Source organism: Salmo salar, chromosome 24, assembly GCF_965601325.2.
Source record: "Salmo salar chromosome 24, fSalSal1, whole genome shotgun sequence".
NCBI classification, from domain to species: domain Eukaryota; kingdom Metazoa; phylum Chordata; class Actinopteri; order Salmoniformes; family Salmonidae; genus Salmo; species Salmo salar.
The window spans coordinates 20,596,687-20,602,686 of record NC_138314.1 but is presented as its reverse complement, the minus strand read 5'-3'; positions in this window follow the sequence as shown (position 1 = coordinate 20,602,686).

The following is a 6,000-nucleotide window of genomic DNA, read 5'->3' as shown; positions in this document are numbered from 1 at the left end:
GTGGTCCAAACACCTCAAACTTAGATTTGTCTGTCCATAACACTTTTTTCCAATCTTCCTCTGTCCAGTGTCTGTGTTCTTTGCCCATCTTAATCTTTCTTTTTATTGGCCAGTCTGAGATATGGCTTTTCCTTTGGAACTCTGCCTAGAAGGCCAGCATCCCGGAGTCGCTTCTTCACTGTTGACGTTGAGACTGGTGTTTTGCGGGTACTATTTAATGAAGCTGCCAGTTGAGGACTTGTGAGGTGTCTGCTTCTCAAACTAGACACTCTAATGTACATGTCCTCTTGCTCAGTTGTGCACCGGGGCCTCCCACTCCTTTTTCTATTCTGGTTAGAGCCAGTTACGCTGTTCTGTGAAGGGAGTAGTACACAGCGTTGTATGAGATCTTCAGTTTCTTGGCAATTTCTCGCATGGAATAGCCTTAATTTCTCAGAACAAGAATAGACTTGCGAGTTTCAGAAGAAATGTATTTGTTTCTGGCCATTTTGAGCCTGTAATCGCACCTACAAATGCTGATGCTCCAGATACTCAACTAGTCTAAAGAAGGCCAGTTTTATTGCTCCTTTAATCAGAAGAACCGTTTTCAGCTGTGCTAACATAATTACAAAAGGCTTTTCTAATGATCAATTAGCCTTTTAAAAATGATAACTTGGATAAGCTAACACAAAGTGCCATTGGAACACAGGAGTGATGGTTGCTGTTAATGGGCCTCTGTACGCCTATGTAGATATCCATTAAATCAGCTGTTTCCAGCTACAATAGTAATTTACAACATTAACAATGTCTACACTGTATTTCTGATCAATTTGATGTTACTTTAATGGACCAAAAATGTACTTTTCTTTCAAAAACAAGGACATTTCTAAGTGACCCCAAACTTTTGAACGGTAGTGTACACACAAACACATGCAAGCTAACACACACACACACACACACACACACACACACACACACACACACACACACACACACACACACACACACACACACACACACACACACACACACACACACACACACACACACACACACACACACACACACACACACACACAAACACACACGGCCGTAAATGCAAGTACTCACACACACATAAGGCTGAGTCCATCATTACGAAGACTAAAACTTAATTCAATGACACGTTTCACTCCTTTTAAAAGCATACTTTGTGGAAGATGGCGAAGTTTAATTAACCTTGGGTGCGGAACGTGACAGAGGAGGGGAGGAGGATGGGGGGGTGTTTGTAGCCACTGGCATGGTGCCTGTCCAGCCCTGAAATATGTCCTAATGTAGCTGGAGTCACAAGCCACTGGCATGGTGCCTGTCCAGCCCTGAAATATGTCCTGATGGAGCTGGAGTCACAAGCCACTGGCATGGTACCTGTCCAGCCCTGAAATATGTCCTGATGGAGCTGGAGTCACAAGCCACTGGCATGGTGCCTGTCCAGCCCTGAAATATGTCCTGATGGAGCTGGAGTCACAAGCCACTGGCATGGTGCCTGTCCAGCCCTGAAATATGTCCTGATGGAGCTGGAGTCACAAGCCACTGGTATGGTGCCTGTCCAGCCCTGAAATATGTCCTGATGGAGCTGGAGTCACAAGCCACTGGCATGGTGCCTGTCCAGCCCTGAAATATGTCCTGATGGAGCTGGAGTCACAAGCCACGCAATGTTCTCCCACACACATTAACCTTGCAGGTGTGGACCATTTGCAGAGAGATGGGGACAGAGGATACATATATGATGGAGAGAGCAAGAAAGAGACAGAGAGAGAGACACACTCAGAGAGAGAGAGAGAGAGAGAGAAAGAGATAGAGAGGCAGACAGAGACAGACAGAGACAGACAGAGAAGAGATAGAGAAGAGAGAGAGAGAGAAAGAGATAGAGAGAGAGACAGACAGAGACAGACAGAGAAGAGAGAGAGAAAGAGATAGAGAGAGAGAGACAGACAGACACAGACAGAAAAGAGATAGAGAAGAGATGGAGAAGAAAGAGAGAGAGAAAATCAATAATGCCATCTGATCAAATAACCTACAAACATACCAATGCAATCACTTATATTTGAAACAAAATGCAATACTGTTGCTGGACAAAAGTGGAGGGGTCACTTTGTCAGCCAGGTCACCCGTGATACGGGTCAGTATTTGACGTCCATCCATGTCGGGAGATGACGTGGAAACTGACCACTAGGGGCAACAGTGGGCGCTGTTACCTTGAAGTAGATTTGGGTTTTGCTAGGGCGTTGTGCCTCTGCCTCTGGTGCTAATGGTTGTCTGTTCAAATCCAGCGATAGAAGGTTGTTTTTTAGATGTTTATTTTAAGCCTATCCCAAACCTTAGCCCTTACCTTAACCATTTGGAGTTAATGCCTAAACGTAAGCCTAACCTTAAAATGCAGAGTTAATACCTAAACGTAACCTTAAACACTTTTTGACGTTTGAGAAACATGGATGAGCATCTAATTCTGACGTGAGACTGTGAGAGCTAGTTACGCTTTGTTATAGAGAGAGAGAGAGAGAGAGAGAGAGAGAGAGAGAGAGAGAGAGAGAGAGAGAGAGAGAGAGAGAGAGAGAGAGAGGCTATCAATATCTCCAAAGAGAGAAATAGTTCTTACATCTTTTAAACCCCCATCTCCTAATGCATCACCTGCCCCCATGGCCTACAGTCCTCCCAAACCCCCTGGGTGAGTGACTCCGCAGACCTCGGGACCAGCTTTCCCAGACAGCGATTTAAAATAACACTTGCATGCATATCAGGTTTCTGGCCTCTGAAATTCGTGCAAGATGAGGTAATGTGATCATGCACAGTAAGATCCAAACCTTTATGTGTGTGTGTGTGTGTGTGTGTGTGTGTGTGTGTGTGTGTGTGTGTGTGTGTGTGTGTGTGTGTGGTGTGTAAGAGATGTGTATATTTGCTGATGTTTATAGGCTTTGTGTGTGATGATCCCATGTCCTCACCTTAAATATTTTCAAATAGATGTGAAAAATATGTGAACCAGAAAAATAACAAATAAGAAAAACTAATGGGCAAATAATTTGCAAATGTACTGACTGGCCCTTTGATACACAAGGCTTTGTCAAGCATGGAAACCATATGCCTATTTTCAATTGGATCCTAAGTGCAAGCAGTATTAAAATAGTACATGCTTTCATTTAGTCAAAATTACAACTCAATTAATACCCCGTAAAATGTCCATAGAGTTAACGATTGAAAAAAGAGACATAACCATAACATTAAAACATGCAGGCATGGCTTTAGCCGCCTCACTGCACATGGGGAGACACAAAAAGCTTGTCGTCCAAGTAAGTGCCAGTGCATAAACACTAATAATAGGTTCCATAAAGTCAGTCATATGGCACTGTGGCCTGGTCCCAGAGGGGCCCTTAGCAGGTACTGCATAGGGCCTGGGGCATCCCTTGCAGGACCGGGGCAGGACTGTACTTCAATGTGTCTCTACCTCCCCATGTGGTGGGGTGGAAGGTAATGCAGGAGGTTACATACACCAGCCCAGCAGAGATAGAGGACACACTGAAGGACATGCAGCTTGGAGATTAGCAGGAAAAAACTCATATGCTGTTATCCTGAAGCACAATACAAAAACTATATTTCAGGTGAATGCTCCACACACACAGCGAGAGAGAGAGGGAAAGAGAGAGAGAGAGAGAGAGAGAGAGAGAGAGAGAGCATGTGAGAGAGAGAGAGAGAGAGAGAGAGAGAGAGAGAGAGAGAGAGAGAGAGAAAGTGAGAGAAAGTGAGAGAAAGAGAGAATGTGAGAGAGGGATTGAAAGAGAGAGAGAGCGTGAGAGAGAGAGAGAGAGCGCGTGAGAGAGAGAGAGAGTGAGAGAGTGAGAGAGCGAGAGCAAGAGAGAAAGAGAGAAAGAGAGAAAGTGAGAGAAAGTGAGAGAAAGAGAGAATGTGAGAGAGGGATTGAAAGAGAGAGAGAGAGAGTGAGAGAGGGGGAGAGGGAGGCGCTCTCTGATGAACAAATAAAGCCAGGAGAATTGCTTTCCTGAATAGGCCAGAACAGTGCTTAGAGAGGATGGCAGGGATCTCTGTGCAGGGAGATGATTTGTGGAGCTCTCCACTGGTTCTGCATGGAACTCTAAGCAAAAAAACCGAATAAACAAAGAGAGAAAGAAAAACAACCTATCAGTCCGAATAAAAGAGGGGGGCGGGCTCATTCTTCCACACTCATTCTTCTGGAGCTGTATCTGCAGCTCTCTATTCTTCCCTGGCCCCCCTCCTTCATCCCCTCTTACTCCTCCTCCTTCCCTCATCTATCAAAATCCCCCACCCTCTCTCCCTCTCCTCTCTCTCCCTCCCTCCCTCTCCTCTCATTCCCTCTCCTCCCTCTTCCTCTCCTCTCTCTTCCTCTCCTCTCTTCCTCTCCTCTCTCTCCCTCTCTTCTCTCTCTCTCTTCCTCTCCTCTTTCTCCCTCTCCTCTCGTTCCCTCTCTCCTCTTTCTCTCTACATGGCTTTAATAAACATGCTCCCCTGGTTTAATCTCACAGAAACACGTTCCTCTCGCCGGAGAGACAGGAACAAAATCTCTCTCCATCCCTCCCCCACAGTCCCTCTCCTGTATCGGGCCTCATCCATCCCATGACAGCTACCTTTCAATCGAATAATAGTGGGGTAAGTAGCCATTTCCATTTCAGCCCCCTATTGAAGACGGCCGGTGGTGAAAAGGCAGGGGCTTGTAGGCATGGTTGCTAATGGGGCGATAGACCAGGCCTCCCCATTCTGTCAGGAGAAGGAGAACCTCTTATCAGCAGGCCACAGCCAGGCTCCCCCAAACACCATTCTTCACCAAATTGGCTTCTCCTCTGCCTCCCTCTCTCTCTCTCTCTCTCTCTTCCTGTGTCTCTCCCCCACTGCCCCTTGGAAATCTAAACCAATTCTCAAACTTTTTATGCGATTAAAAATATATTATATTCTTTAGACTCTGTCAACGACTACAGTATTATTACAATCAGGAAGCAAGTGGCACTTATAGAAGTCAAGTGGAGTGGATGGCAATGCAGTATACACTCGTATTATAACGTGACAAAATAATGACAGGCCCTAGCCGACAGGGATAATACAGTATTAATTGAGTGAATAGCACCTCAGTGGTCTTCTGAACACTCACCGTGTCCCTGGTGGGATCTGATAGACAAAGCTCTACACAAGCTTGCGACGTACCGCTCTACACTGTAAAATGTTTTAAATATGAGACACTAAACCCGTTCACAGGGATGGTTACCTCTCGAGGTTCCACTAGTACGTACCGATCTTGGTAAATCCGCCTTCAGTTTTAGTGCCCTCCATTTTTGTAATAGCCAAAACAACTCCCTACATCTTCACTCTCTGGTGCCTCCAGGTTAGTGTAGGACTTCGATGTTGAAGGAATTTAATGAGAATTGCAGCTGTTTGGATTGAATGTAAATAATTGTATTTGTGGTGTTTGAAGCTGTCACGTTCATTCTCTTTTTTTAGTATTTTAGTTTATTTTTAGTGATCATTTTGAATGTTGTAGTATTGTTGTCCTCAGGCCACCATTGTAACTCAGACCCTGGTCTCAATGGGTTCCCCTGAATAAATAAAAGTTCAATAAAATACACCCGTAGCTTATAGTAAAGCCATGGTAAAACCCAAAGAGCCTTCCAAGTCCCTTCCTTTCCCATACCCACTCGTTCTACTCCTTTCCTGCTGCCTTCAGTATATCCTGCTTTCTCTCTTCACTCTGTTCTGGTGTTGTTGGTGAAAACAACGCAACAACATAAACAACTGGGACCACAACATTCAACAGACCTGGGCGATTACACACTGTACTTGTTTTCCAACATTTTCCCCAATATTCCAACAGTATTTCCTTCATCACCACGCGTGGTTAATTAAAGCTCTGTCTCCTCTCTCCCATCCCCAGATGTTGCAGGGCCGTTCAGCTGTTGAGAAAGAGAAGTGTTAGCCTCCTCTCCAAACCGCAAGCAGAAGGGCTGCATTCCTCTCCCACAACTC